The sequence below is a fragment of the Plecotus auritus genome (assembly GCF_963455305.1).
Source record: "Plecotus auritus genome assembly, chromosome: 5".
In the NCBI taxonomy this organism is placed as follows: domain Eukaryota; kingdom Metazoa; phylum Chordata; class Mammalia; order Chiroptera; family Vespertilionidae; genus Plecotus; species Plecotus auritus.
The window spans coordinates 100,406,694-100,417,451 of record NC_137776.1 but is presented as its reverse complement, the minus strand read 5'-3'; the positions used below and the strand labels follow the sequence as shown (position 1 = coordinate 100,417,451).

General features: G+C 42.3%; 1 pseudogene across 1 annotated transcript; it reads right to left on the bottom strand.

Moving 5' to 3' along the window:
• Window positions 1-317: 317 nt before the first annotated feature.
• On the bottom strand, window positions 318-9,961 carry LOC308248869 (protein SPT2 homolog; annotated as a pseudogene). The gene is made up of 2 exons: window positions 9,436-9,961; window positions 318-1,723 (listed from the first exon to the last, which is right to left on the bottom strand). The product of its transcript is annotated as a protein SPT2 homolog (transcript).
• Window positions 9,962-10,758: the final 797 nt, after the last annotated feature.

The following is a 10,758-nucleotide window of genomic DNA, read 5'->3' as shown; positions in this document are numbered from 1 at the left end:
TGGCAGGCAGAAGTGGTTAGGGGCAATCAGGCAGGCAGTCAGGTAGGCAGGCAAGTGGTTACGAGCCAGCAGTCCTGGATTGTGAGAGGGATCTCCAACTGCCGGTGTAGGCCCGATCCTGTACATCCCCCAAGGGGTCCCAGATTGGAGAGAGTGCAGGCCGGGCTAAGGGACACCTTCCCCCACCCCTGTGCATGAATTTCATGCACTGGGCCACTAGTAAATCTAAAATGGTAATGGGCTTCTTCAGTCCAAAGGCAGGACTTCTTTGCAGTAGAGTGTCTCCAGTGTTTCACAAAAGTAAATAAAAGCAGCAGCTAACGTCTTTTCAGCTTCTTGAGCTCTCTGCATTTTGTTGCTTCTTCCTCCCATCTCATTTCCTCTAAGTCATCTTGCATACCTGGTCTTAAACTCTTTGCTCCTTCATCTTTGTATTTTTTTTTTCATCATAGCCAAAAAATATGCTTAGATATTTCTTCCTGAGACTCTCCTTCATCTTTGATAAAATCTTCCATTTTGGAGTCATAGTTCTCATCTTCAACCTTTTCATATTCTCACTGTCTTTTGTAACCACCAGGGAAGGGAAACCCTTGAGAACGTTGGGCAGATCTGTAGCCAGCTCCATTCATCTGTCCATTGGTGGGCCAGGTAATGATATTCTTAGAAGATATTGTTTCTGAGACAAAAGTGCATTTGGGCTTATGGGGGGATCTAAGCTACTAACTATTCACCCAGGTCCCAAGCTGCTCACTGGTCTTCTAGGGCCTGAATTGCTGACAGTCTGTCCTGCTGAAACTGTGCCACTTACTGATCGCCCAGAGCCACTGACTGACTGCTTAGGGGGCACTGAGCCACTCATTGGTCGTCGGTTATGTGGATTGTGCACAGGCCACAACCCAGAGTCACCAGAACTGACCACTGACTTCCTAGAACCACCGGAGCCACTGATGGGTCATCCAGAGCCATCTGTACTGCTGACTGTCCTTCCAGGAGGATTTAAGTCACTGGCTGGCCTCTTGGTCCCAGTGATTGATCGCTCAGGTCCTGAGCTGGAGCTGCCATTCTGGTGCCTGGGCATGGAGCCAGAACTAACCATAGGCTGAAGACTCCCTGTGATGGGCTGCCCAGGAGCTGGGCTGGAGCTGCTGCCTGATGGCCTGACACTTGGACTCTTAGCCTTATGTGGGGAGACCACAGGTCCAGGTCTGGAATGGCTAGGATAGAGAGGAGATTTTTGGCTGTGTGCTCAGTAACAGATTTCTGAGTCCCTTTAGCAGAAGTCTTTGGAACACTTGGTGAAAAGGTGCTCAGTGGGTCTTTCCAGCCCCATTGAAAACAGGCCTGTCATGGTCCTTCTGAAGTGAGGCTTGGGAACAGTTGCTAGATCCTACTTTGGTCCTCTCTCCTGGCATGGATTTGGATGAAAACAAACCTAAATGTTTCTTATTATCTGTGTGGGGTCTGGATTTATTCTCAGCATGAGGAAGGGGAGTACCTTTGGAAGAAGGATGCTTGTCCCTGGAAACTCTGCTAGGTATTGTGCCCATACTTTCAGTATGAGAGGGCACCATTTTGGTCAGAGGTAGTCCTGCATCTGCTTCAGGCTTCTTTTTCATATGTCTTCATTCAAGAAGTTTTCACTCCCTAAGTTCTTGTGCAATCATAGGCCACTTTTCTGTGTGTGTTTTTTTTTTTTCACTACCTTGATTTCCACTGGTTCATACTGTTGGAAGCTAGCCATTGTCTTCCCTATCAGAAAAGTGTAAACAAGGAATGCAGAAGGCTCATCAACCTTGAGCTCTGGCAAGGGCCAAAGTTATGCAATGATTGTTTAGTTGAGACAATGGTGGCTCAAGCAATTTCCTGACCAACTAGACTCAAAGATTTCTTTACTAATATTTACTGACCTTTAAGATAGTCTTTCTGTTACCAGAATTGCCTGCCTGACTAAGGACAATATGTGTATCTAAAATTGAATAAAAGGCTGGCAGGGCCTGGGCACCAGTGAAGTCCTTGCCCTTGCATTGGACTCTCTGCCTGGCCCCCCATTATTTCCCAATTATTATTTCTTGTCTTGTCTCATCATTTGACCACGGCCATTCTCCAGATCCCAAACCCTGAGCCATGCGGGACGTGGACTCTCACATCTGGCACCTTGAATGATGGATGTCTGGAAAAGAAGATTTGCCTGGAGCACAGAAACTAAGTTTCACCAGCGAGGTGGGGAAATTTGCCGCGTGCAAAGCCCACAGCCAGCTGCAGAAGTCGAGATTTGTAAGTAGGGTGGGAATATCTTTTTTTAGCCTGGCTAATAGGGCAGAATTTGTCAAAAGGGGAGAAGCTTTATTGTAGCCTTTTGGTTTGCATGCTTAAGGATAATGGAATTAAAGTGTCAGAAGGTATTCTCTTACAGTTTTTGCATATTATTATAGAACATAATCCCTGGTTTCCTGAAGAAGGTACATTAGATGTTGAATGTTGGGAAAGAGTTAGTCAGAACTTGAAAGAACCTCAGCAGCAGGGGAAAAATTTGCCTCCAAATTGTTTCTCCTTGTGGAACATGGTATTGCATTTGCTAGAGCCTTCTAGAGAAACAAAAGAGGATAAACCCCCTCCCCTTGCACCTTCCACTCCTAAAGAGGAGCAAAAAGAAAAATTGGAGGAATGGCCTTCATGGCCCCCTCCACCTCCATGTCCTAATCCTGAAACATTTAATTCACCATTAATAGAATCACCTATGCAAAGAGCTATCTGAGAAGGATTAAAGGACATGACGGTGGAGGACCACCTTGCTTTTCCTATTATACAAGTATCTGACCCACAGCTCCTGAACCATATAATAAGACAGATGAAAAATTTTACTTTAAAATGATAAAGGCCTTGCGTGAAAGCATAGTCCAGAATGGTCCTATAGCTCTTTTACTGGAGAAATTATGACTAATATTTCTGAAGCATTCTTAGCTCCTTATGATTGGTATTCTCTGGCTCACGGAGGAGATTATTTACTATGGAAGGGAGAATTTTTGGAGAAATGTCAGGAGCAAGCCCATGCAAACTGCGGGCTGAATGCTCAAATAACTTATGAAATGCTGACAGGACTGGGACAATATAATGACATGCAAAATCAGCTAAATTATGTGCAACAGGCATATGAGCAAATTAGACTTTGTGGAAGAAGAGCTTGGTGGGCTTTACCATCAAAAGGGGACCCTGAGGGAGCTTTTAGTAAATGTATGCAGGGACCTACAGAGTCATTTTCTGACTTTATGGCTTGCCTCACTCAAGCAGTGAGATGACAGATTCAACATGAAACAGCAGGAGACATTTTAATTCAGCAATTAGCTTATGAAAATGCCAATGCTGATTGTAAGAAATGCCTGACGCCTCTGAGAAAAAATAGTACCATTACAGAAATGATTCGAGCATGTCAGAATGTGGGGCCAGGCACTTTTCAAGCAAACTTACTCGCTGCCACTGTAACAGTGGGGAATAAAAGGTGTTATAATTGTGGAAGAACAGAACATTTTAAAAAAGAATGTAAGCAACCAAGAAGGACACAAGGTGGCGATCTAGGGAAAGGCGTGAGCATTCTGCCTCCCAATTCAATCAACACAGATTAAACCTCTATGTGTCCTAGAAGTCAGAAGGGAAACCATTGGGTTGGTTAATGTAGATCAAAATTTCATAAAAATGGGCAGCCATTAGATCAAGACATAGAGAATGGCCAACCAAAGGGAAACGGCCCCCCAGCCCCATCATCAATAGGGGAAATTTGCCCTGCAAGGCCCACAGTGGACTCCCTCATCTGAGCCACTCCAGGGAGCGCAGGCTTAGTTTTTAACAGTACTATAGCGGTCACTTTGACCCCCGATATGGTTCGGCAAGCTGTTCCTACAGGAATCTGGGGACCTGTGCCACCAAGAACTTTAGGATTAATCTTAGGGAGAAGTGGAAAAACTCTGAAAGGACTAACTGTTCTGCCTGGAGTCATAGATTCAGACTGTTGAGGGAGAAATTAAGGTAATATTAGAATGTAATCATATTATGCAAATTACTTCAGGACAAAGAATTGCTCAGATACTACTTGTACCTTTTATTCAGCAAGGTGAAGCTATAAATAGGAAAAGAGGAACACAAGGATTTGGAAGCTCAGATATCTATTGGATACATGAAATTAGCAAAACCCATCCTATGATTAATTTAAGAATAGAGAGAAAATGGTTTAAAGGTTTAAGAGACACTGGAGCGGATGTCAGCATTATCAGCAAAGAATTCTGGTCTCCAAGTTGGTCCATGGTAGAAGCTATAAGCTCTATCATGGGGGTCAGAGTTCCTGATAATACACAGTGCAGTGCTGCAGTGTTAAGGTGGCAAGGTGAAGAAGGACAGACAGGATGGTTTCAGCCTTACATAGTCTCTGGGATTGCAGTCAACTTATGGGCTGGGATGTTTTAGAATGTTTACGAGCTTGTATTATTACCGGCAAAGGACAGCAGTTAATAACTCAGATGGGATATCAGACTGGTCAAAGCTTAGGAAAAAATAATCAGGGAATTAAAGAGCCCATCCAAGCCAAAGGAAACCCAGGAAGACGAGGATTAGGATATCAACCTTTTGAGGAGTGGTTACTGCTCAATCTCCTCACCCTCATGCAGATCCTATACAATGGAAAGATGATAGACCTATATGGCTGGATCAGTGGCCATTAACCAAGGAGAAATTAGGTCATATTCATGAATTAATACAAGAACAACAAGAACAAATAGAGCGTAGAGCCTTCCAATAGTCCTTGGAATACACCTATATTTACTATACCTAAGAAGGCAGCAGGAAAATGGCAATTGTTACATGATCTTAGAGCGGTTAACACTACTATGCATACCATGGAAGCTTTACAGCCTGGACTCCCAGCGCCTTTGCAAATCCCTCTAGATTGGTCTCTTATAGTAGTAGATCTTAAGGATTGTTTCTTCACCATTCCCTTGGCACCTCAAGATAAACAGAGATTTGCATTTTCAGTGCCAGCTATTAATAAATATAAAACCCATGAAAAGATATCAATGGAAAGTTTTGCCTCAAGGAATGGCCAATGGCCCCACCTAGTGTCAAAAATATGTAGCTCAAGCTGTTCAGCCTTTAAGGGACAAATATTCTCGATTTTACATTATTCATTACATGGATGACTTGCTCTTAGCAAGTCCATGGGAAGAGCAGACTTTGGCGATGTAAAAATTGCTCCAGAAAAGGTACAGAAAGAAACGCCTTTCAAATATCTGGGAACCATAATTGAAAACCAACGCATTAGGCCTCAAAAGGTGGAAATAAGATTGCCTTAAAACTTTAACTGACTTTCAAAAAGTATTAGGGGACATTAACTGGTTAAGACCTTATCTGAAAATCTCTACAGCAGAAATGGCAAATTTATTTAATATGCCTACGGGTGACTCTAATCTTTCCTCATCCTGAACATTAACAGATGAAGCTAGGAATGAGTTTCTAAGAATTGAACAGACAATCTCCTCAGCCCAAGTAGCATGGGTAGAGCCTGAATTGCCTTTATTGGGACAGATTAACCCTACTGCAAATAGTCCCACTGGTGTCATCTTCCAAAAAACTCTCCTGCTATTATTGAATGGGTCCACCTAGGGCATCAATCCTCTAAAACTGCAGTTAATATATAGAACTTATGGCTCAGTTGATACCTCAACTTAGAAAGCGCTGCAGGCAGCTTAGAGGAGAAGAACCCCAATGCATTTACCTTCCCCTCACTGGGAAGCAATTAGAAATATTATTTCACACTGATTTGAATTGGCAAATTGGACTAAGTGGATACTCAGGGGAACTTAGTTGTCACCTATTAAAAGACAAATTACTACAATTTTTATATTATACCCCCTTATTATACCAAAAAATACTAGGCAGGAACCTATTCCTGGAGCATTAACTGTTTTTACTGATGGATCATCGAATGGTAAAGCTGCCTATCATACAATGAATTCAGACCGAGTCAGACTGACCAGTCATACTTCTGTACAAAGAATTGAATTAGAGGCTATTAAGGTTGCATTGCAGGATTTCCAAGAGCTTGTTAATATTATCTCTGGCTCTTCTTATGCTGCAGGCCTAGTGAATAGAATTGAAACTGTTCAGTTAAAATGGCTCAGTGACCAAAGTTTATTTTTTACTATTTAAACAAGTTCAGCAGATTGTACACTCACATCAGGGCTCACAGTGTATTACCTGGCCGGCTAACAAAAGGAAATGCACATGCTGATCAGTTGGTTGCTGTATTAAAACAGGCTTCAGAATCTCATCAACCTGCCAAAATGTTGTTCAAACAATTCTCGATCACTCCACAGCAGACAAAACAGATTATCAGAGAATGTTCCACTTGCATATTACATCTGCCTCAAGGGTCTAATACAGGAATTAACCCTCAAGAATTGATAAGGGAACATATCTGGCAAATGGATGTAACACATTATACTCCTTTTGGACACCTTGGGGCATTGCATGTCTCTGTATATACCTTTTCAAAGGGCCTATGGGCTACTGCATGTACAGGGGAAATGGCAAAACAGGTTATTAATCATTGCCTAGCTGCTTTTGCCGTCATGGCCATTCCAAAAATCATTAAAACTGACAATGGACCAGCTTACACAACCTGTCATTTCCAGCAATTTTGTAAAAAGTGGAAAATTCAGCACATTACATGAATACCATATAATTCACAGGGACAGGCAATTATAGAATGCCAGCATCATAGGCTAAAATCCCAACTTGAAAAACAGAAAAGGGGGAATATGGAGAAATCGCCTTTAGGTGGACTATACTAAGCCTTAATTACTTTAAACTTTTTCACTTGTGATGCTGATGGCAAGACACCCATGGAAATAAACTGGTGTCAGGATAAGCCAAAGGAAAATGGTCTGGTTAAATGGAAAGATCCCGAGTCTGGTTTATGGAAGGGCCCCAACCCCCTGTTAACATTTGGTCAAGGCTACGCTTGTATACTTCCAGAAAATGTCTCAAAGCCCATGTGGATTCCCACAAGAAATATTAAACTTCAACATGGATCCGAGGGAGGAACTGGCCAGGTTAATGAGGACCTTGCACCTGGAGCCATGCCTTACAGCTGCAGACAATCGACTACCCCAGCCGCAGATAGCAGCAGCCCCAAGAAACCCACTGAAGATAAGGAATGGGAGGAGAATGAGACAAATAGCCCAGAGGTCACCTGCGGGATGGTGAAGAAGATGGTCCAGAAAGCTGAGAGAATTTGTGAGGAGACCAGAACCCCAAGAATGTCTGAGAACGTCTTTCTTGCCCTGCTAGCAGTCATCAGCTGTGCGGTAATGCTACCGGGGTAAATGGGGAAGTATTTTGGACTTATGTTCCTGACCCTCCATGGGTAAGACACCTTACATGGGCTGATCCCCCGCCTAATGTAGTCACCAATAACACCAAACACCTTGGTCACCCAGAAGGACCACGGGTGGGCAAGGAAGTATATGGGCAAAGTATAATTACATGGGTATCACCACCTAGCTTCCCTTTTGTATGACACAGAACCAAACCACAGCTCCTTTGTGTGTAAAATTAAAAAGAGGCTTCTGGCTAACATGGACACCAAAGGAGGGGGAAGCAAAAGCCCAAATACATCTACTATCACTACTTGCTCTGGGGAGAGGTGCAGAAAATGTAACTTTACTAAAACACCCCCCCACACACTAAGCCGTTATGTAAAAAGTCTTATGAATGGCACTCCACCAAGGAAGAAATTAATTGGCAAGACTGTTATAGTGACCACCCCACCAGCAGCAAACTTAATAACAGTTTTTTTCTTTGTGCATTGGAGCCCCTATGGGTTTGCATATAGTAACAACCGCACCCTAAAATGGAAGGGGAACGCATCCTATCTATATGTTGAAGCTAATCACTCCATTTCATGGCATGGAGGAGGATTTGTTGGATCTCAATTTCAACATGACAATTGGCCCCTAAAAAATACATAATGGAAATAACCTGCTGCACTTGCACCTATTAAATAGTATAGTTTTAACTATAGCTCAAATAATTCCATTCGTACCTTATGGGGAACTCCCAATAAGACAGTATTTGCCACCGCCTGCGTATTTGATCCCCGTTTGTACTCCTCTCAGGCCCCATCCAGATGCACCTTAATATTACAAGCCATCTGTATGAGGTGTCATGCGCAGGCTGCACACTATCCCATTGTATTAATTTTACATTCCAAAAGGATTCCCTCATGATTTTAAAACAACCGGCTTTCGCTTAGTTTCCTACTCACCTAACCGAGCCTTGGGAATCTCATCAAACCTGCTAACTGTTACATGATCTGGTAAAAATCTTAAAAAGACGAAAAAGATTTCCTGGAATGTTAATTGCAGGACTCTTTGCCCTCGTAACATTACTTACTTCTGTGGGCATTGCTGCTTCATCCATGGTACAAAATGTTCAAACTTCTCAGTTTGTACAACCGGTCTATACAAAAAAGAATTGATAGCCAGTTTGAGATAGAATTATCACCATTAAAGTCTACAGTCTTGTGGATGGGTGATAAAATCCACAGCTTAGAGCAAAGAATATCATTGTAGTGTCATTATAATTTTTTCCAGATTTGTGTTACACACCCCCCCCCCCATTCCCTATTGGGAATCAATAAAAAATCACCTTGGTGCTTGGGGTAAAGATAATACAACCCTTGATATTTTAGAATTACAACAGCATATTGTACAATTATCCCAGGCAAACTTATAAACTAATTCCTTAGATGCCTGGCAGAAATTTTAAAGAGACATGAACGAATTTAATCTCTTCCACTGGATCTCCTTACATCTGCCTCTCAGCATAACCACTATTGCTTGTCTCATTTTTATTCTTATGTTTATTTCTAGTCTGCAGATGTGGAATGAAGAGTCTTAAAAGGACTTGAGCCCTTCAGGTGGCATTCACTTTTCAACATTTATTAAGAAAAAGAGAAGGGGGAGATGTTGGAAGCTACCCATTGCCTTCCCTCTCAGAAAAGTGTAAACAAGGAATGCAGAAGGCTCGTGACCCTTGAGCTCTGGCATGGGCCAAAGCTATGCACTGATTGTTTAGTTGAGACAATGCTGGCTCAAGCAATTTCCTGACCATATAGTCTCAAAGTAAATCTTTACTAATATTTACTGACCTTTAAGATAGTCTGTCTGTTACCAGAGTTGCCTGCCTAAGGGCAATATGTGTATCTAAAATTGAATAAAAGGCTGTCAGGGCCTGGGCACCAGTGAAGTCCTTGCCCTTGCATTGGACTCTCCGACTGGCCCCCATTATTTCCAAATTATTATTTCTTGTCTTGTCTCATCATTTGCCCACAGCCCTTCTGCAGATCCCAAACCCAGAACCAAGTGGGACATGGACTCTCACATCATACTGCTTTTTCACAGCCAGCCTGAGTAGGTCAGTGATGTTCATGATGGTGGGGCACTTTTAAGGGGGACCTTTGGTTTACTTTCAACTTTGGGAGGAGGTTCTTGCTCTGATGCTGCTTGATTGTATTCTAAGAATTCTTCCATTTCATACTCTTGGTCTGTTCCCTGACTAGTGGCTTTCCATTGCCTGTCTTTTCTTTAACTTTTCCTCAACAGGAATCCCATTTAACCATGGAAATTGTCCTTTGTCCTCTTGGCTATAGCTCTTGCTTTCTTCGCATGTTCTAGCTCAATTCACTTTTTCACTAGTTCTTCTTTTCTCCTTTTTTTTTTTTTTTTTTTTTTCTCTAAGGCTGTTTGTCCGAGCTCCTCCACTTTTCTTCTGAGAAAAGCTTGTATGCTGCTGATTGGACACCCTTAACTTTAGGGTCTTTTTTGGGTGGACCCACTGCCAAACTATACCTTTTCGGTATGCTGTTGGCTCCTTGTCCTTTAGAAGCTATCATGAGAATTTCCCTGAAATCCATGTTGACCAAACTGGATAAAATGGGACGGCTCTCAGAGGGGAATGAAAGCGCATGTTACCAAGTGGCCAGCTGCAGCCAAATGAACTGGCTGGCCACCTCTTTCCTACCTCTACTCAGCACGACCAATTCCGGCGCTGTCCCAGGCGGTCTGCCTGTCCCCTTCCTCAAGCAGCCTATATCCTTACAATTCCAATGCTGCGCTCTCACCTTTGAAACTTTAAATAAAATTTTACATACACAAGATAAATTAGTAAGTTGTTCCGCATTCATTGACATAATCATTCAGTTGAGAATAAGTTACTTCAGCTTAATTGTTAAATCTCAGTTCAGCCTGGCTGGTGTGGCTCAGTGGATTGAGTATTCTCTCAGGCACCAAGAGGCTGCTGGTTTGATTCCTGGTCAGGGCACATGCCAGGGTTGTGGGTTCAGTCCCCAGAAGAAGGCATGCAGGAGGCTGCCGATTGAAGTGATATCTCTATCTCATCAATGTTTCAGTCTCTCTCTCCCTTTCCCTTCCTCCCTCTCTGAAAATCAGTATTACCATATATTTTTTAAAATCTTTGTTCAGGAAATGGTGATAGACATGTACTCCCAAAATGTCTGAATACTTGCTTATATGATGAAGAAACAAAAGTTCATATTGATTTTTTTTTGCTAACAATCAATAATCTTACTCATTTCACATTTTTTAATTTATTTCAGAGAGAAAGAGAGAGATAACATGCATATAAATACATATCCTTTAAAACAGTACATGAAATATATAATCAAAGAAAATGTACAATGGCAACAAAACA